This window comes from Accipiter gentilis, chromosome 14 (assembly GCF_929443795.1).
Source record: "Accipiter gentilis chromosome 14, bAccGen1.1, whole genome shotgun sequence".
Classification (NCBI taxonomy): Eukaryota; Metazoa; Chordata; class Aves; order Accipitriformes; family Accipitridae; genus Astur; species Astur gentilis.
Window position 1 is genome coordinate 23,824,032 of NC_064893.1, and position 22,692 is coordinate 23,846,723.

A 22,692-nucleotide genomic window follows, 5' to 3' on the forward strand; every position below is an offset into this window, starting at 1 on the left:
CTCAAGTCTTGAAATTCTAGATTTCCTATAACTACACACATAATGAGAGAGAGTTAGGAAAACAAACAAACAAAGAGGTATACAAACCTCACATCAGGAGAAACACCTAAGGAACAAAGAATAAGTATTTTGTATAGAATTTCAAAATTACTACAGATTATCAAATCCATGTCCAAAACACCCTAAGGAATACATTGTATAATATGTACATATCCTTCGACCCAGCAGTTTAAGTTGAAGAAAATAATTCAGAAGTGAAAAACTAAGAGTAGCCATTTTTGCTTTTTTATGTTTTACTCCCAAGTAAGACTATCTGGTCATCCCTGCATCTGAGACATCTCTGATAAAAGTAAATGTTGCACATGATCCATGAGAGCTAAGATTGTTTGCACTGCGCATCAGTGGTCCTATCTGCAGAAACTGCAGCTAGTCTGGGACAAGATGAAAAAGGATACTCTTCTCAGATTAATAACTGTTTTGGGGAAAGGAGAAAACATACCTGAGAAAATTGCACACAATCTATTGTATACAAGCCAAGGAGGCTAAACCATTCCAGCAAAAAACAAGAGCTTTTCCTAATGATAAGTTAGAATTAGATGCAAACAAAAACTTTATTAACTGAATTTTAGTTTGTATTCTTTAACATACAGAAAATAAAGAGTTAACATCTTAAAAAATTAAATAGTTCATAATAAAACGGAGATCTTTATTCTCCAACAATATTCTTTATCACAGGATAAGGGGAGATCTGAAGATGGCAACTATTAACATTCAAGAAGCGTTAATATAATTAGGTTCTAAACCTCCTCTTGTTTCATGAGTCTTTAGAGAGCTGCTTTCTTTTGTATCTTTGAAGATGTATAAAAAGGTGCTTTTGTATTAAAGCGAAATTTTCCATCTAAGGTTTTATGCTGTACTTCCAGAAGTTGTAAGATAGAGCACAGACTGTGATCAGAACTCAAGCCTGTCATACGGTAAATTGATCACAACTGGTATCAGTTGATAAATGGAAAAAAGAATTCTGATAAGAAAGCTGAATAATGATGCAACTAATAACTAAGACTAGAGAAACTACTACAGAAGAGCTGTATTATTTAAAATATTTAAATGCAAAAGAAGGTCAAATGCATTTGAAATGTACGGACTAGGTACTCCAACACTTTGCTTAGCCAAAATGCAAACTATTTCTTGTTATTCCTTTCCTATCACCCTTCAAGTATCTATCTTCAGGCATGTGGTAGGGGAGAAAACACTAGGTCCATCATTATCTTCTTTCCGAGGCATCAAAGCCAGACTGTCACTATAGAGGATTTCTTCAGAAACTTCAGGTAACTTCAGAAAGTTGCCATAAGAACAAATTAACTTCAGTTAATCATAAAGGTAAACACACAAACTTCCCTACTCAAACCTGTTGTGCACCTCTTTCACAGTGATCACAGGTAACCAGAAAATGATATTCTGCAACAATCTGTCCTTCTTGGCTTTGAGGCAAACCTTTGGACATTTCACTTTTCACTCTCTTACATGTGCAGAAGCTATGCACTGTAGTACAAGCATTATAAGTATTTCACTTTTTCTAACTTCAAGGATAGTTACTATAGGATTCCAAAATAAATTTCACTAGAAGATCATTCAATTACTAGTCAGTTTTAATATTCTTGCATGGGTACTTGTCTGTGAAGTTTCTTCCATCCCAGATAAAATTTTTTACTTACAAACAGGCATTAAGAACATCACATCTTTAAAAGCAGAAGGCCTAGTTTCATTAATTTTTTGGCATGAGAACAGCTATCATGAACTTTATTTCCAGTGCCACAGTTACTATTCATATTCACATAAATAATACAAAAACATCTTATGTTACCAACATCACAGCTCAACAATACATTATGTTTGCAATTAATAAACCTAACTTACTTCTACTAGAAAAAAATATCTCTGTTATCAAGGTCTTATTACACCAATCTATCTACAATTTGACTGGGAAAGCACTGATGAAGAAATCTTTACCAAATCAGTCCATTAACAGTACGGATCCTGACATAAGGGATCTGCAGGTAAGTATTTAGCAGAATAGTTGCATAAAATGGGGGGAAATTTGTATGATATATTCAATAGTAAATACCATCTATGAGATTATTTCTCAGGCACTTTTTATGTATGAACTTTTTTGGCTAATTTTTATTTAGCATTCATTTCCTCATGATTTCATTCTAAATGCTATTCCCAGTTCCACTTAATGAGGCAAAGAGAGATAAAAGGATGACAAAATTGAGGATGTTTATTAGAGTGTTCAGATTTGTTTACTATGCTTCATGAATATCTTGTCTACAAGCAGAGTAAATTCAGAGTTTAGTCTCTTCTTCCTTTAGCTAAGGAGTTTCAACTTCAGATTGTCACGTCACCAAGGTTAGAAATATTTCGGGTATTCTGCAAGCTGTGTAATAACATCAACAACTGCATGAAAGCATGCAGCATTAAGACATATCACCTGTTCAAGATGATGTTGCTCAAAATTTGACCATATTGCATCTCACCTATCAGTACTGCAGATATTCTTGCTCATGAACAGGATATGGTCCCATCTTAAGTGAAGGTAACCACAGACATAAACATTTCCCCTTTTCATCCAAGGTTCTTGTCTGTGTTCTTTCTAAGGGTAACTTTTTACCATGTTCTTCATGATTTCATAAAAATTTCTCCTTTATTTCCTCTACAAAAAGACAAAGCTACACTGAAGGTGTATGTAGCATGCAAACAATACACAGAAGATTACTCTGAAATAAAACTTCGACTGCATACCCACAGCATGCCAAAAGTACCAAAAACTAAAGATTCTGCTGATGTAGGACAACCACTGATTTCTGTCGCTAGAGCACAACTGTAGCAAGTAGTATGAGAAAGCCAACTAGCTGTATTACTAAGAAACAGAAAGCTTAAGAATTATTAAACAGTTCATCAAGTATTAGAAAGCATGCTCGAACATGGCAGTAATTTGGAACTTAAGGTACTCAGGCAAGTCCCAGCTCAGCAAGATAATGAATAGTATATGGGATCAAGTTTCAGGACTGGATTCCTAATGACCATCCTTCTGCACAGAATCTTGAAGGTAGAGGTTGTTTAAGGCTTGTAGCTGTTTTATGAGCATTGCATTATAGTGTATTAAAATGTGTACATATATATGCATACATTTATATTTATGTACGTATACATATATGTGTAAATCTATGTGTGTGTACATATAAAAATACCACCACCACCACCCCCCACACATATGCATCTTCATCTTTGGAGATTTTCAAGACGAGACTGGAGGAACCCTGAATAAACTGGTCTAACCTCATAGCTGATCCTGCTATGAGCAGGGGGCTTGATGAGACAATGTCCTGAGGTTCCTTCTAATCAGGATTTTCTTATGATTCATACATAAATATCATCCTGCTTAAAGACATTTTCAAGTTCAAAATTCCTTCAGAATAACCAGAGCTGCAGCAGCTGCAAAATGCACAGACTATCATTAGTCTCTGATGATGATACTATTTGATGGTAGTATTGACTATGATCAAATAATCAAATCTGAAGCCTATTGTATTCACTATGAACAAATATATTTCTCCTCATTTTCTCAGAAGTCAAACTAGTCAAAGCAGCACAAAGAACAACATGTGATTTACAACACTTGCTAAAAAAAACCCTGATTATAACATACAGCATAGATTAAGTTTTTTAAAATGGGAAGAATAAAAGAAATAGAATACCTATGTATTATGTGTGATTAGAATAACTAACATTATTCATCATTTACATAGCTAGTGACTAAGCACATTTTTTTTTGCTCATGTGAAAGAAGAATTATAAAGTACTATTATTGTTACCAGTATTATCTATTCCAGCTAATGAACTTCTCAAACCTTTCTGCCAAAAAAAGGACAATTTGGACAAAATAACTTTAGGAATCCAATATTAAGAAGTGTGAGGATGTATTCATTATACTATATTAGCCCTCCTCTTTGGATGTCCAAGCTATGATACTGCATTCAGTGTATAGGAAATGGAATAAAGCTGGTCTTCTCCAGAAAGTAATTCAGGATCACTAATTTAGGAACCAAATTTAAATAGAGAAAAAAGCATCATACCAGCCTGGATATCTAATTTACCTGATGCAACTTTTACTACAAGAATATTTTTTGTGAAGTAATCATGCAGTCTGTGATTTCAATACCTAATAAATTGCTCAGATACCATTGTTAACCCTTACTGTGTCATTTTTGTTTCCTCAGTGTTAGACTTCCACACCTTTACATTGTACCATAATTGTTTACTCCCAATTGATAGAATATAAAGTTACGAGTAGCTCATGTTATTGTCACCTTTAAAGTTGGGGTTCTTTGACAGTGCAAGGATCTTGATATTTGCAGCTGTTTATTTCTGACAGCTTGCTAAAATGCTAAAACAAAATATTGTTTCACAATTCTCCCTCACCAACGGATTTATCAATATCTGAGAGGAACATTTTAATGACTTTCCAGCACTTGTATGAGTGGTAGAGTGTCTAATTCCCTTTTGAAATTAATGTGGAAGCCATTTGCTAAGGTTTAAGTTCACCATATGCTTTATTTTCTCAGTCAAGCTTTACAAAAGACAAGTATGTACCATTTTTGGTAGAGATGATTAAATCAGGCAAGAAGTTACCTGAAATGATTATGGGTGAACTGAACCATGAACCCTTCATGTACACTGCTAAGCAGTTTAGACAATGGATAGTTTCATTAAGTATAAACTGCATCAAGTCTTATGCCTAATGTGATCATACCATAAATGAGAGCTGAATTATGTAACAAGAAGAGTTATCCAAAAAGAGGAAACTTCCTTTGCAGTGGTAATTACAATCAAAACAATGATGTTAATTCCTTAACCAATATAGTTAAGCAAACCAGAAAGGGTGTGTTAAAGGGCCCAAAACACTGTCAGCCTCTTTTTCTGATCAGGTGTCACCAATGGCTGTACTTTCTCACACTCTCTACTCCCCATCTGCCACATATATATTCTTATTAACAATCATGACAAAAGCCATAGATAATTTTAAAGAGAGGTTGATCCGGCCTTGACCTCTGAAGTCCATGACAAGCACATCAAGAAACAGGAACTGTAGGTTAACAGTCCACAAAGTTTAGAAACACTGGTCAAATACATACCTTCAGAGTGCTGACAAGTGCAAGAAACATCACTGAGGAAATGTACCAAGCTTAGAGGCTGATTAGACACTGAGAAATGTGCTGCAGTAACTATACATTAATTATAAGTTTTCAGTGTACATTACAAGCTTTGCCTTCCCGGATTATTGTGGTAGTTGAGGATTATACCACCCGTTTAGTCAAGAAGCAGCACTATAATTTAATACTGGAAAGCTTGAGTTTACCAAGTACCAAGAGTTATGAATGAAACTTTTCAGACAGACAGCAAGTTCTTGGATTCTTGTTGTCTATTTTGTGATGGCAGTTGAAGGGAAAAAAAGAGCAAGAGAACTTACAGTTCTTACAGTCCAGCTATTAAAAGAAAAAAATTTTACTCTGTGCTCCTCATACACCAAAAGAAATGGAGTCCAAGCACAATACATAAGGAATGCCCTCTCATTCACAAGCCTTCTTTCCATCAGCTACTGTTTAGTCATCTTGTATACCTCAACAGTACTAAAGAACTTATTGCTGTTTCATCACTAGGGATGGGAGTATGCTGAAATGGCTTGGCAGATATGCAGGCAGGCAGAGACATGGATCTTAACTTCCGTCCCCAGATTGACAGAGTGCACAACAGTCCCTGAAAGTATTAAGAGATGAAACTTTTTACAAAGCATGATCAGACAGGTAGAAGGAAATATTAAAAAAAAATTTCAAAGTATAAATGTATATGTAGATATACATACACACATGTGCACCCCCCAAACACACATTTATCTTTGTTTATACAGACACATATGTATGTGTCTATATATATATATATATACACACACACGATAAAAATAAAACAAGGCTTACATCCTTTACATACTTTTTTTTTTTCCCTGGAGTTCAGAAAACTTGTTTCTGTTGTGGATAAAGATTCTTGTACATTTTATTGATCACAGCATAGGACCATTGTAATCTTTGTGAAACAGATTTACTGTGCCCTTGTGTAATCACAGGAAATTCAAATTCAAGCATGCTGCTAGAATTCTGTATTTGTCAGCAATATTTTTTTTTCCAGTTTGAGAGCCCACACTGACATCAATCTCAAAAAATATTGCTTTGAATTATAAATACCTAGATCTCCTCCATTTCTGTAACTCTACTAGCACTGAACTATTGTCCTTCCTACAAATCTTCAGATGAGTCGGAGATTAAACAAACTTAATTAGAATTTACTAATTTTGCTTGATACCTTAGTCTTAAGTAGTCATACTAAATATACCACGCACAAAAAAAAAAAAAAGACCAAAAAAAAAGCCATCTCCTAGACAGTCTGCTAGCATTTCTTTACCTGCTTACCCTCTGTGATCCCCATAGATCTGGTGAGGAAGAAGGGGAAGCATTACAGATTGGAAATTCCAAAGAATTGTTTCTTAAATTGCCCTTCATTATATGAAATATGCTATTGTTAAGGATCAATAATTTATAGCACTCCTGTCAAAATTACAACATTCATTCAAAACTTTACTGCTGTAGCAGATTGGTGCCAAAATAGGCCAACTTCAAAAAACATCCTAACAGAGTTTTCTTTTGACCCAGATTGACATAGCTTTTTGATGCTATATATTAAATAACTGATACATTTGTCACAAGACTTCTGCCTTCTAGCTGGTTGAAGAGCACCCCTTTCTTCTTTATGGAAGAAAAGTAATTCCTACTTTCTGCCACGCCATCTAAAGTTGTCAGTCATCCAGGCATCTCAGGAATCCTACTTCCTCCCATCTACGACAACACAGTTAAAAGCTCTGTCTAGTAAAAATACTGTAGCCCAGATTATTAAGAAGCACAGGGTTTTTTTCTTTCAGACAGTCTTTTTACTGGAAATTTATGTAACATTGGAAAGTCAGGATTCATCTAGCACTGAGAAACACTTCCTGTCCTTCAACTTTTTACAATTCTTCTGAAAGTAAAAACTTGATTAAACTGAAGGTTATGTGAGAACCAAATAGATTATACACAAGCTTTACTGAAATACTATGAAATCTGCAGAATGGCCAACATTTCCATAGCCAAGTCACACACAATTCTGAAAACAAGGAAGATTATGAAAGCCTTTCAGGTAGAATACCAGCATCCAATTTTTCCCCTTAAGGGAACAGAGTTTTATTGTAGTTGTTACAAAGTTTCAATGTTTTGGGGTTTTTTCTTTTACAAGGCACCTTTCCTTAATTCATTTAAAAATATATGATTCTGCACACCCACTGTTAAATGTCTTCTCTATGGAATTTGAGAAATAAAGTTTATATATATGGCTAAGATTTGAGAAAATATGAACAATTCAACAGCCAGTAATTGAACTGCTGTAGTTGATTGCCACAGAACTACTTTGTATGGCATACTAATTCCAAAGATAGATTCTATACAGCACACTAGAATTGTTTATGCAGATCACATTTATGATCAAGAGGAAATATGCTCCTAACTTTTATAACTTGGATAAGGTTTGATTAAATCTTTTCACCAGAGTAATGGGTGCAGGACTAGGGAACTCAAATTTTGTTCTTCTGGTAGAACCCTTGATCATTTTTATTTATTTGCATCATCAGGGATTCTCTGGCAAGTATGCAAACACCTCCCAGCAACTGGCTGATAATTTTGAGGTTACAAACTACTTCCCTTCATACCTTCTGTGATTAAGTTGCATGGAGATAAGATATACATCTGACAAATACTTGTCATTCACGTGGCCACAAATGAAAAATATCTTCAGACTTGAAATTCGATTCTGAATCATTGTCTGTATATATTAATCTCAAGATTAAATCTCAGCAGCTTTCACTTGTTACTTTATACGGTTGGTAAGTGTCTTTACCCTAGAATTTCATCACAGAATGCTCATACAATAACAAGTCACAGCAGTGTTATATACAGATAAGAAAAACCTCAAGAAAGAGAGGAGACATGTTAATGTTTTCCTTCTTTACAAGCCAGGATACATTCACAGCAACACAACGAACACACAACTACAAAAATTGTTAAGTTACAATTATTGCATTCATAATTCATTCTACAATTAGACATGTGGTACACCTGAAGAACTGAAAACATCTATATATTCACACACTGCTATTTCCTATTGTTACCATAATGGATTATTACTGCTGTATGGTTGGAATGGAATGGTTGCTTACTGCAGTTATGAATGGCTGGCTATATCTAGACTATTGTGATTACCAAATACTAGGTTTAGAGTGATTACCTTCTGACGTTTTTAACATTTTTGTTCTTTGCAGAATGGTAGTTTGATGCATCTCTACATGACTCCCCTTTTCCATTATGCCAGACACAGCAGAGGAAATTCATGAATTCACACTAATGATGAGGGGATCATTTACAAAGTTAGTGTGGAAATGTGTGATGTGGCAGAATTTAATCACATACGTTGAATCGTGAAGTTACATTTCCAAAGCCAGGGACTGTTTTTAAGTATTTCTCATTAGTGTTGTGTATATATCTAGCACTTAAGCAGTTGAGGTATTATATTTGAAAAAGTTGCAAACTTTCAATAATAGGATATTTCTCCATTCTATCTGCTGTTTAACCTAGTATGAGATTAGAATGACAAAACTGTACCTTCATATTATGGGATTTACATCTTATGGTCTCAAAGTTCTACAAAACAACTTCTTTTGTAAGCCATTAAATTAACTAACTTCATTTACCTGTGGATTTGCCTGTTACATCCAAACACAACCCCTTTCTGTCTTTCCATTCATAAATGGCCCTCTGCAACATGTCACACTTCTTCAGCTCTGTTCCCAGCTTCACCTAAATTTCCTCAAATTATAACTAGACCAAGAAGTATTACACCTGATTCCAAGCTGGCTTTGCACTAACTGATTAATACATATAAAGACTGACAAAAATTGGCAGACAGAAACTTGTTCAGCTTAAGCTTTCACCTCAAGCCTTTCCCTGAAACAAGCCACTTACCTGACCCACCCAACGACCAGTTTCCAAAAACATATACATTTACAGCTGATACCTCTGTCCCTCTAAAATTGTTTTTTTATTAGATTACAGAAATTATGGACAAGCTAGAATCTTGCCTTCATAACCTCCCCAAGGTTTGATACTGTACAGTAATACATTGCCAAAGGGGTACCAAGCCTCTGCTTAGGTAAAGAAACACTTACTGGTGGGTTTCATGCATGCAAGCAACAGAAAAGAGAAAATTAAGATTCTTCAGCTTCTAGATATAAGAATCAAATTCCCTTTCATTTATCCTGATACAAGGTCATAAGTACTTTTCTTGACATCTAAACAGTTATACTAGTAAGAAGAGAGTCAGACCTATGTCTTATATAACAAACTTAAACATATTTACTGTATTATATGTATTTATATATACAGTATGTGAAATGCAAGACAACCATCATCTGGGAAATAACTCCATCAATTGATCCCTTTAAAGACCCTTTTTTAAGGAAGATGGAAGGGAAGAAAGGTTTCCCTTCCTAACCTGTCACGTACCACTGCAAATTTCAAGAACAGATGCACTAAGTAGGGACTTTGAAACCTTGCTACTGTTCCCACTTTTCCTCTCCACTTCTATGAAGCAAAGGATGTTGGTTAAGCAGTTCCTTGAAACCAGCATCAGTCTAAGTAGATCAAGTAGAGAGATTGCAGCTGTGAATCTAGTCAGGAAAGAATAGCTACTGGGCACACAACCTAGCACTGAAAGGGAACAGAAATATTAACAAGCACTGGTCTTTACTTTTTGGAACAGGAGGCCTGAGCAGGGTAAGAGATGGAGGAATGAAGAGAAAAAAACCATACTTGAAACTGGAAAAGAATGCAGGAGCAAATAAATAAGCTTCTAATCAAAGAAGAAAAGATTTGTAGGACATTAAGAGAGAAGGGAAAATAGCACATCTAATCAGAACAAAAACACTCCATTACTCCAAGAACAGCAATACAGTAGTTTAACACACACTATAGTTAAACATAGAGCCAAGAGAACAACAGAGCCAGCACTTCCTTAACGAAGTTATTACTTCCACAAATGCAGGTGTGTTATACCACCACAGCACTGAAGAAATTAGTCCCAAGAGCTAGAGATATCTTTGTGCACATTTCAGAACGTGCGAACTCCACAAGAGACTTAAAGTAAGCACAATTATTTATATACACAGAACCTACTCCTCTCCATTGCTCCATACAGCCTGAATTTAGTTTGTTTATTAAAATGAAATTCTGATCCCTTTTCATTTACACAAGAAAGTCCTGCTGGAAACAAAATTCTTCACTGCTTTCTATTGAGAAAGGCTCACATCAGGCCTATGTATAGACAATCTTTGACACTCATACTATATTTTGATTTAAAAAATACTTTCGTTTAGAAACAATAAAGCTACCACTTATTTTTCACTTGTTAAGATAGTATACATTTTTTCTAGATTCTCCTTTTATTGAAAATGCTTTGACCTGGAATCTACGTCAAAACTAACTTGAAACTTCCATGCAGGACTGGGGGGGTGGGTTGTGTGACATTGCTATACTGAAGAAAGCTATTTACACCCATTGTATTTTGGCTATTTCAAGAAATGTAGTTTAGCCATACTACTAAAAAATTGCTCCTGGTGCAGCAAATACTACTCATATTTGAGGACAGCTGCATTTTCTTTAAAAAACCCTGATATTAGAATATTTTCAGAGATGAAACAATACTTAATTGGTGATGTTTTCAAATTATCTTTCTGCACACCCGTTTATTTCCCCTTCCTCATCCTTTCTGTATACTGTGACATTTGCCATCATTTATGAAAGTTGAGGGTTTTGTTTTGTCTTTGTCTTCTGTATTATCACTTATAATGTACAACAAACTATGACCTTGTACAAAAACACAAAGAAAAACAACTCATGAATGAAATGCCCTCCAGTTCTCATGCACCCAAGAAAGCAGGCATTCAGAGGCGTGTATGATATACAAGTTTCTGATAGTGACTGATGGTGCCTCTCACATGCTACCTACAGGCAAAGGAAAACATCCTTCTAAGCTTTCAGTCACTCTATCTGATAGAGTGCAATTGCATATACTACCAATGTAGTTAGCATAGAACTGCAAGGAATATAATATTTGCTATAAATATTTCTGTTACAAGCCAAAAATTCCAATCAATTCTGACCTAAAGGGTCCCTCTCAGTTTTGAAACTCTTTTGTATTTTGCAAGCATACAATGTACACGCTGGACAGAGTTGTGCAGAATAAACATTAAACAGAATGAAAAAGAAGAATAAAAGGCTGGTATCTAAAGAGACCAAAATACAATACATAGCAGGGACCAACAGAATGTTTACTCAAGCAAAGCAATCAAGAATACAGTTCTTGCACATCTAACAGAATGATCTTGCTAGACTAATTATGGTGACCGAGTATTTGAAGGTGTCAAAAATTACAAGCCAAGCCTAATCATTATGTGTCTTAAATACAGATTCACTAACTTAAGTAGGTTATAAACAGAGAGCTATGCATATATCACTAATGTAAATAATTTTAAATACTGTATATGAAGTTGCCAATATCCATAAGGAACACCTACTAGTAGAGATCAATGTACTATGAGCACAGAAAGACAAAGTTTAACACATGTAAAGAAAAAATAAAATCCCTAAACTCCTGTTTTTAATCTGTTACTATCTTAAGTCAATCTATTAAAAAAATATACACACATGCACAATGGGTATCTGACAGATTAGATCTATACCCATTCTAGATTCTCAATACCATTTGTCTCTACCAATAACTATCTGCATATATGTAACATCCATGAAATACACAACACAAATTTTGAGAACTTAGGTTACATTAGAAGTCCATGGGTAAAAGAACCTGAACCTTCTGGCATTGAGTTAGTTGTGGTTAAAATACACTCAAAGGATAACTGTTCAGAAATCTCAGCATCTTCCCATAATGCAAGAGTAAACAGACAGTGAAGAGTTTGGTTTCAAAGTGTGTTTTTCCAGAATATGATCTGCATTATTAGTGCTAAATTGATTCTATATAAAGCACTTGTAGTTGCAAGAAAAGCAGACACTTATGAAGAGACTTCTGATTGGGTCAATAATATAATTAAGGAACACTAACTTTATTAAATATAATTTTATACAAATAGTAACTACAGACATTATCAATAGCATTGCTTAAATCAGCTTCTAAAAGTATGCCAACAGTACCTACTGTTATCCATTAGGACAAGCATCACCAACTTGAAATATAACCAGTTACTGGATAGGCATTTAAAAAAACCAAAACTTTATGTCAATGGGATCATCATCTTCTAATCCCGCTCTTGCCCTACTCCTTCCAAGCTCCAAGATGTGATACTTCAGAAAAAGCTGAAACCCTTTATCACTCTGATTATACATGTTCAGCCAAAGCATGCCAGTTTACACAGATGACATCCACCATTCTTTTTTGATTTCTAGAAATCATCAATTTACATCTGCAGATGAGACTTGCCTCAAATTACTTCAGCATTATTGTCAAACACTTTTTTTTTTTTTTTTTTAAAAGCAACTGTGCCATACATCTGACAAACTTCATACTGTCATGAACTACCATAGCAGATGAGTCAGTTAGGAGATATATACTTCATAGTCATACCTTATTTAACATTCTGTTGTTATTTCTTTTTAATGTCATATACTATCTTATTCTCAAGCTGGGGGGAAGCTCAGCTCCTTGTTCATATCTGCTCATAGTTCTGACAACTCCCTCTGGTTTTCCCTCTGAGGCATAAAACGTGCACACATGTACATTCTCTCATGTCTTTCAGAAGAAATATCCTATTCAAATCTCTGCCACCTTCCTTTAACCTCACACACACACTCCTCCTCTTTTCAATCTCTAATCACAAATGCATGGCTGACAGCCACCTTTCAGTACTGCATCTGGGGATAGCCAACATGTCAGACCCACAAAATGAACTAATTCCTTTTTCTCTCTGACTACAAACAACTACCCTTCTCTCGAGCTGACAAATTAGGATCTTTTCTTCACATGGTTACAGTCTCTGCAAACTGCTGACAACTCAGTGAGAGGCCAACTAAATAAATCATTCAAAATGAAAGAGCTGCTCAAGCTGTAAGTGACCTGAAACAGCTGGTAAATTTTTAAATGCCCACACCCTCCCCTCAAAGCAATGAAATATTCTGTATAAATAAACAGTGGCTCTCTAAACCTGCTGGGCTATCAGAAAACAGGGTTAAGAAGGAAGCACAGGAACTGGGAATCAGCAGGGATAATTAATTTTTTTTTTGAAGGACTGCAACACTGCCATTAATTTTCTAGAAGTGTACAGAATACAGGAACAGCCTCAATTAAAACTGATGTTCAAATGCCAGCTGTGTTTGTCTTTTAATCACAGGCTTTGCGTATTGATTTTCACATATATGTGTATTACAGACTATGTATGATATTTTTATTGTGAAAAATCCTTTAAGAAAACAGGTTCAGTTGGGGTAAATTTCAGCATTATTCTGTGGACATTAAGAAATGTCTATCATTTTCCACAAGTTGTAACAATTGTTGTTATAACATAAGCAGACATTTGTCTTCCAAAATAGAAGACCAGTTAGAGGTATTTTTCTATAGAATGCTGTGTGCTACTCGTTGTTAATTTCTTATCGCAAAGTTTCAGTTTAAACTGAAATGTGCCTATATTACAAGATCAAGCGTAGAGCTCCCCAAAACCTTGATGCTAACTTCTTTACATAGCTATTTTAGTCTATGAACTAGATAATATAGCATTTGAAGAAAATATAGTGAATTGTGTTATCAATCACATTTTTGTAAATATTTTGGGGACAACTTGGAATACGGTATTCTCTGCAATAAGCTGTCAGTGAGAGGCAACCACTTTCAAAACTAATGGTGGTAGCAAGAAACTGCAACAGAGAACACAGAAAAAAGAATGACAGAAAAAAAAAAAGGATTCTATCTTCAAAGATCCTAATAACAGGCAGAACAGATCATTTGTAGTTTTTCATTTTCATTGTTACCATCACAAATTTGTTGTTTTATTTAAATAAGAAAGAACAGAGGTATAATCTAGGCCTATACTTCAGAACCAGTAAGGATAATCTATAAAATACAATGCACAAACTCTCCCCTGCCCCACCTTCATTCCAATCATCACATCCCTTCTATATAAATACCTGAACAGAAAAGACATTATTCTGGTAATCTTTAATCTCTTATCCTTTCCAACAATTTTCAGCTATAACTCCTTTCTTAGCCACAAGGATGATATATGTTTGATGGCTAAATTAGCTCGGTACAAAATAAAGTTCCAATAAAAACAGGCTCTCACTGAACCCAGCAAAAGCTGAAGCAATGCTAGTGGAGGAGAATGGGAACTATCACAGAAACAGCACATAAGTTCGAGCAAGGACAAAGTGTATAAAATAATCTGCAGCCTTTGGATAACCCTAGTCTAATCATTCCCATTGATTTAGACAGCCAAAACCACCTGAAGCATCTTCCTTCCAGTTCTAGATGACAGAACGACTCAGTTTGATCCTCTCAACTAGTAAATAACTACCATCCAGCCACAAAAAACCAAAGAGCTCACAGTACCCCTGTTTTGCATCCTATACTGCATTTAGTTCAGCTTCCTTTCTCTTTTCAGGTTGGGTAATAACCTACAGAAATGGACTCTGTCCTACGTTAGGCTATTATTACACAGGCCACCTCTGCTAGAGGAGTAACACAATCTCATAAAAAAAAAATTAGCTGTAACAGCACAGATCTCCACATAAGCCACATTGGCTCCTCATTCTCTTTGGTGGATGCTTTGGTGAGTGGATGATATTTGCAGCATATGCTAGACTCGTCATACGGAGAACTGTGTTGCACAAGAAGTCAGGAAGTACTCTAGATTTTCCGTAGTAACTTCAACTTACATGTAACAAAGGCACCTCTCCATTGCAGTCAGATATCTCTGTTGTACTCTGCATTAGCAGAGATATCAGGGATGCCCATCTTCATAACAGAGGCTGACTGGATGGAATTAATAGGTCAGACATAATACTTCTTCAACTGCACCTTACTTGCAAGGAGACAGTCCATATTTAAGCAAGAGACAGGAGCAATAAATTACAATTTAATTTTGAAGTCATCTTCTGCTTGGAAGGAATTCAAGTAAATGACCTCCACAGGCCCCTTCTAGACTAAATTATTCTGTGATAGAGTATAGCCAAAAAGTACCATGTAATATTTTAGTTTACTATAAAATCACGGAATTTTTTTTTTTTTTGCTGTTGTTTTTGTTGGTACGTACAGCACAACACAGCAAGGACTAAGTATTGTGTGCATGTAAAGCTACACAAAGCAGAATCTAGTGCATCTTATTTCCAAACAAAGCTATTAATTGTCACTGATTTTCAAACAATTTCTACAACATTACAAGAATGCTTACAAGGAATTCGTAAGAGATCTGGTGTCGAAGGAGAAGGCTTCTCCAGTCTCTTACATTTTTTATGCAGTCAATTAAAGACACCTTAAATTTGAAGCATAGGTCATTCAGACTCTCATAATTCACCATACATGACATACATTAGGCAAGGTCTGGAGAAACATGAAGAATTAGCATTAAAAAGAACAGAGTTCTGGCACAGACATGTCACTGCATCTTCCTGAAATATAAGATAGCATCACAAATTTACAGATGGAATTGGCTGCAGGCTTTTACTAAGAAATAAATACTGTTCCTCTTAAGAATTTGGTTGAAAATAGAAATCAGCATGTCATAGCTTCTTATGAAAGATAAACTCTTTCTATATAGCCATCAGAGTATAGCACAAGCAAGAAGTGGAATTGAAACTGTTACAGACGGATCAGATGAAACAAGCCAAACAAATTCTCTAGTTGAAAGAGATGTTAGAACTGAAACATTCTTACTTTTTAGTTGAGAGCTACATTGGCAGCACAAAACTGAATCACAGCTACTGCTGAAGACTAACAACTTTGTAGCCATACTTCAACCAAACACAACGCCTGAGCTTTGTGATCAGCGGACTCACACATGAACAAATAGTTTTCACAAATGCAGTCACAATTAAGGTAACTTTGCAAGACAATTTCACATCAAGAAATCAAAATATCCACTGCATTCTGAGATACAAAGAAAGTAACATCCTTTGCAGAATATATAGATAAAACTGGCATTCATCTCTGCATTAAAATGTTGGTGCTTGGTCCATTTGAACTAACAGACTTAAAAAGAATTGTCTTAAAAGCATATTTGTGTTTTGGACATTTTAAGCTGCAGCACTATTATACCTACAGTGTGCATCTGCAATAATAATTTTTAAAAAGAGGAGGTTTAAGAGCCACATGATACAAAACAATAAATAAATAAAAGTCAGTACAGCTCATCTATGGCATCCCATGTATGACGAATAACCTAATTCAGTGTACACAATCGCACCCTCTGCCAGGCATTTGTAATATACAAAGTAACTTGGACTTTTCAACTCATTTTATAACAAGCTGTATTCCTTGCTGTCATTTCTCTGTTGATCTGTTTAATCTTTGTTTTTAACTGAATATATGTAGGTAGAGCCTATACTAGGAGACAGACAGCTGAAGCACATTTTGAAATTTACCATGAAAGTATCTTAGATTTCATATTTCTAATGAACATGAATGCTTGAAGGAAACGCAGTAGGGAAACCTTTATACAGTTAAGGTATTCTAATTAAAAGTGATCTACCCAGCAGTAAACACCTATTGAAAACGACACATCTGTTATTATATACTGGGGGGATGGGGAACAGTTGGTATTAAAAAAACCAAAACCAAACACAAACAAAACAAAAACAAACAAAAAACCCCACAAAAACCCAAACAAACACCAACAAACAGCAAACAAACCAGAAACCACCCCCCCAAAAAACCCCAACCACACTACACACATATTCCTAATATTATTAGCAAAGTAATAAACAGCAAGAAGTACATTGTCTGAAAGTCCTGTATTATTTATTCCCTCATTCTTAGACCTCTCATCACTTCCCAACACTAAATGCTCAGACTAGAGAAATGAAAAAAAAAATAAATTATTTTTTTTCCCCCTCTATTTAAAATACAAGTAAATAAATAAAGGAAGACTCAGAAGGATTTGTTTCATATATAAGACATTTATGCCTGGCCATTAACATTAAGAGCATATCTACTTCAACATCTAGATCCCTACAAGATCCTTCCCCATCTAACATCCACTAACAGAAGTAACATTAAAATTTATCAGCCATGCACCACATCAGAAGAGATCATGGTCCTGCAACCCACAGAAGTGACAGTTGAAGTCTACTGCCAATTTTCAGCTGCTTTAGAGAGAACATTTTCCCAAAATAAATGTGCAGCACAAAAGTAAAAAAAATAAAAAGGCAAAAGAAAAGCTGAAGAAAGTGGCCCATAAACACAGATTAAGGGCTAAATTAAACATTATTCAGAATCGTAATACAGATGGTCCAGATTATTGAGTTCCATTATGCCACTTTTTCAACTCCTCAACCTGAATCTTGTAAGATTATGAACCAGTTTGGTGTCTATACTTTCACCAGTCTCTCCTATTAGCTACATAGTACTAGAAGCTTAAGTACTGTTTACTTCTCAACAGATTCAAACCCAGTGAAAGGCTACACCACACTACAACCAACCCATAAAGAATGTTAAATACTAACTGCTACACATTCATATTTGTTCACTTTGTAACAAGTGAAGCAAGAAGGCAGAACAGGATTTTTTAATTGGCTGAAGTCAAGGTCAACTGGATGTTTGACACTAAGAAAATCTTGTTGCCTTACAAAGAATATATTGCTATGTTTCTCAGATAAAAGAATGAAATTATTATTTCTGTTCACTAAAAACAAATACAAACCCAGTTTTCCAGGAACAACTCTTTCCTTTTTTCCTTCTATTTTTAATTGTAGGTTTATACTTCATAATCAAGAAAATACTGGTTTTTTCCAAAGATTTAAACTTAGTAAAATCTATAGATTGTGCAACAAATCTGATTCTAACTGCATTATATAAATACTGGGGCAATGTCAAACACAGCTGCAATTGTGTAAATGGGAACAGTGTTGGACTGACAACATTCTTTGCACAGTAACCCAAAGAGAGGTTTCACACAACATCCTTTTTAGGGCTTCCCAGGAAGCATTTTCCCCATTCCATCATATTGTATGAGACTGACTTCACGTCACATTGACTTACAAAATCAGTCATATCAAAATAAAATCAAGACCTTCTAGGTAGGTGATCTGGAGGAGGGCAAGAGTTGTTGGGTAAAAAGGGGTGTGAGGTGTCAAATATACCCCCCCCTATACCCAGTTGATGTGGCAAATGTTTAACATGGGGAAGAAAGTTTTCAGTCTCAGTTCTACCATTCTCTCACATACCAGGTAAATGGTTTGCTTCCTCCCCCTCACCTGTATGGCTTCTAGCCATGCTAGAATAGCCCTTACCAACTTTCCGGGTTTGGGGGCAGGTGTTCTATCCTACCACTAAGAACAACCTTTTCAAACAAAAGGAAACAGAAGGTTCATGTGACAATTACATAAAAGTATTATACATCAAAATTGATACAGTTTTTCACAACCTGCTTTACTCATTTTACATTCTTTTCCTGTTGCATATAAAATGATGTTGCCAAATCAAGTTTTATTTTTGAAATAAAGATAAAGCAGATGTTAATAAGCTACTGTAAGTGTTATTCCCGCTCATAACTGCCACAGTAAATAGAATTTGCGGTGTTAGAATAATATGTTTTGGGCCTCACTCTCCCAACATTCTCTAAATTGTCATGGATGCTACAATTGTAAAACAAAACATCTAACAACCTAAAATATTTACTTCAAAGACATTACATATTATTTGCTTATCAAAAATCAACAATTCCTAAAAACATTTTAAAGCTCAAGAAGGCTGCGATTAAAGCAAGATTTATATAGTATAAACTGTCCACGGTTCCATCCCTAGAGTGTGAAATTAGTGACTGAGGAAAGATTTCACAGGAACTTTATCTGAGTGCAGTGTTATTGCAAAGGATTTGCAATTTTGGTCTCTTTGCCAAATCCTACATGTTTGCAAGCTGCTGCAGTTATTCATGCAAAGCAACAGATAATCAGCAATGTCTAAAGCTTTTTTGCATTTATATTGAACGTGGAACTCTTTTCTCTCTATCGGTGTGTATCTAATACCTTAGGCATGGCAAGGTCATATCTGAAGTAAGCACTGGGGAAGTTCCTAATGCCACAAGTCTAAAAACATTCTAATAAAATTCTGGAAGTCTCTTTGAGTTCTATTTGCAGCCAACGTGGGCAAAAGATGCAGAATAAAGAAGGTAGAGTTAAAACTTGAGGTTCAATGTGCAAGTGAATGATCAGCATTTGCATTTTAATTGTTTATAGTCTTTGTGCACTCATTTAATAACACTTCATAGTAAATTAAAAATAATTAATTCCAAATTTCCGTAACACACACATCATCACATTGAAACATATGGATTCCTTGTACAAATGACCACAGCTAGAGCAACACTGAAAGACTGACAAAGCTATTCCCTCCGCTAAGCACGCCTCAGTTAAATGCCAAGTACACATGCATACATTCACTTGCAGCTCAGCCAAGCATCCCAACTCAGTGGCTACAGAGCTAAAAGCAAAGGCTTCCCAGACTTCATTTGTACATTTTACATAGTACTTTACATGCTTACATTTATAGTACATCACAATCTCTCCTTTCCTATGCTGTTCAGAAAATTCACAAGCTACGTCTGAAACACAGCGTCTGAGAACAAAAGAAGCCACAGCACTGTGCAGCAGCAAGGGAGCAATGCACCTCCTGGATCTACTAGGTGTTCCTTTAGAAGGCCACATAGATCAACAGCAGAGGCCTTTCAGTGTACGTCCTATATAGCCCATGTGGCTGGATGCGTGGCATATTCACCCTTATCAGATGATTCAAGACTCATGACCTGAATTAAAAAAAAAAAAAGTTTTTGTTCCCTTCATTAGCCCTCTTGAGTTTTAATAAATGTGAAATGAACAGAACTCCAAAAGACCCCACACAAACAAACACAGGAAGTGGCTTACTTGTGGTACAACCATCAACAACAAGTACAATAGAGTATATCTGCCTAAATGCCAACTTATTTGCTGAATGGTAAACAAGACAACTTGAAAGAGAAATGGTCTAAAAAGATAGGAGTGCCTTTTCTCTTCATATTGAAATATCCTGGTGCAAATGTACTGAAGTCTCTTGACTCCAAATTAATACCAGGGCAAAACCAGAATACGGCATAAATAAGAGATTAAATTTGGTATTAAATTCATGGACTTAACTGCTACCTCTCCCTACACCTTCCAAACCAAGAATATTTTTCAATATATCTTCTTTTCTATTTGCTGAGTTTTACTCTGACAGTCAGATATTATGGAAAAGTGACATTTGCAGGTTTCAAGTCAGTTGGTTGGGGAAAAAAATTCAATTTATTCTATATATATATTCAAGGGCTGAAACTATGACAACTAATTTGACAAAATTTGACACAGTCATGCTTTATTCTTTCTATAAACATTCTAAGTAAGGCATTGCTTCTGCATCACTGTGGTTTAGGAAAATACTGTAGTTTGAGGTAAGTTTCCTTAATCAGTGTTACCTTGAGCATCTCCACTACCTGGAGAGGGCATAATGTCTTGTTAAATTCTGCCTTGAAGAAAAGTGTCTTAACAGAAGATAGTTGAATTCGGCACTCTGCGTGGAAATCTACTTGGCAAATTAACTGTTGTCCTGCTCACAATAATTAGGAAGCACCAAGAAGAGAAAAGAGGAAAGACACAAACAGTAATTAAAAGCTTGGTATTTTGTTTCAGAGTTTTTTAGGTATATTGTTTAAAAAGAAAACTGTAACAGGATAGATTTCAATACACTAAATATGTATTTAAATCTTGGAAATAGTAATGGAATCAGTATCCATAAACAGCCAGCACTAACATCCTGTATTCCTTACCCCTAAAGCTATAAGGCAATTTACATTTTAACTTTTGGAAAGAAGGTTTTTGAAATTATATCCATCAGGCTAAACAAGTAGATTCATGATTGTCATTAACAGACTATCTACAGTCACGTTTGCAAGATTAAACCCCAATTCTGGTTTTTTACACATTTCTCTTTAAATAAACATTTACTCCCAAAGTAAGGAACTGTTTTTCCATTTACAGCATTTATACTTCACAAAGAATGAATTTCAAGCACAAACATGTGAGATGAGCTGCTTCATACCATATCTATACTACAGAATACTTATGCAAAGTATTTTCAGTCCTTTGACACAAACAGAGGTAGTATCCAAATTCTCCTTTAGTGTCCACGCTGTAGGCAGTGTTAAGTTTCCTGTAGGTGTTAATGTAAAAGTGCACTGAAGAAGGAAATCAAACACAAGAGTAGAAGCTCTGAAAAGTTCAGTTAAGTATTTGAAATAAAGAACCATTAGGAAGGCAATTTCTTTTCTATAAAAGCAGTTTAGAGATATTATTTATTATGATGTTCATCAAGTATTATATGAAATCTCTTGCAATCATTCAAAATATTTAAAAAAATAATCTTTTCCCTTTTTGCAAACAGACATGCAATGAAAGTCATATTCAGTGAACAGAATTTCTGAAATTTCTTTCCCAAATCCTGTTTCTGAAATGTTTTAGCTTTTTCCTTCATCTTTCTTATGTTTTCATGCCTTCATCTTCAAAAGTTGATCACAGTTCATTGCACTGCATAGTAAAGTATTCAGAAACTACTTGTGATAGATGAATACATGATGTCAGATTGCCCCTTCAACAAGAGGGCAAAACTATTTTTAATCACAAAACTTAATCTGAACACATACCACATGAGAACATTATCCAGAGCCCAGCATAAGATACTCAATATGTTTTTCTTACTTGGTTGTGAAGGAATTCAGCTTAGGCCTTCAATCTGAACAAGTTCTTGTTATAGTGGCTCAATAGCACTGACTGCAGATTTGTACAAATTAATAGAAACATCACATACATCTACACAGGAATAACTTCTCTCACTGATTTCTTTTTAAACACAAGAGAAGACAATAAAGAGATATCATTGAGCTTAGGATTTGAAATACCTGAAAAGTATATTCCCTCTCTTACAAGCTTATGATTTGGTTCCTCTCAAACACTAACCAAGAGAAGCAGTTCCCTTATAAATTTATGAATAAGGGAATTACACTGTGTGTAATTCCAATCTTCTCAGTCACAGTAGCTTTTTTCCTCTAGCAGTACGAATACTTAGAGGTGAAATAGGGAAAGGACCCATAGAGACCACCAACAAGTCTGAAATCCTGTTAAACTGCTAACAATACCAAAACTAACAGACCCTGACAGAATAAGCTCATAAACAGAAAAGACTAGGGACTAAGCTGTGGGGCACTGTAGCTCCCTT

General features: G+C 35.3%; 1 protein-coding gene across 4 annotated transcripts in view; it reads right to left on the bottom strand.

Moving 5' to 3' along the window:
- SULF2 (sulfatase 2) overlaps positions 1–22,692 on the bottom strand; it is a 165,360-nt gene that overhangs the window by 115,554 nt on the left and 27,114 nt on the right. The gene's annotated exons all lie outside the window — the stretch shown is intronic.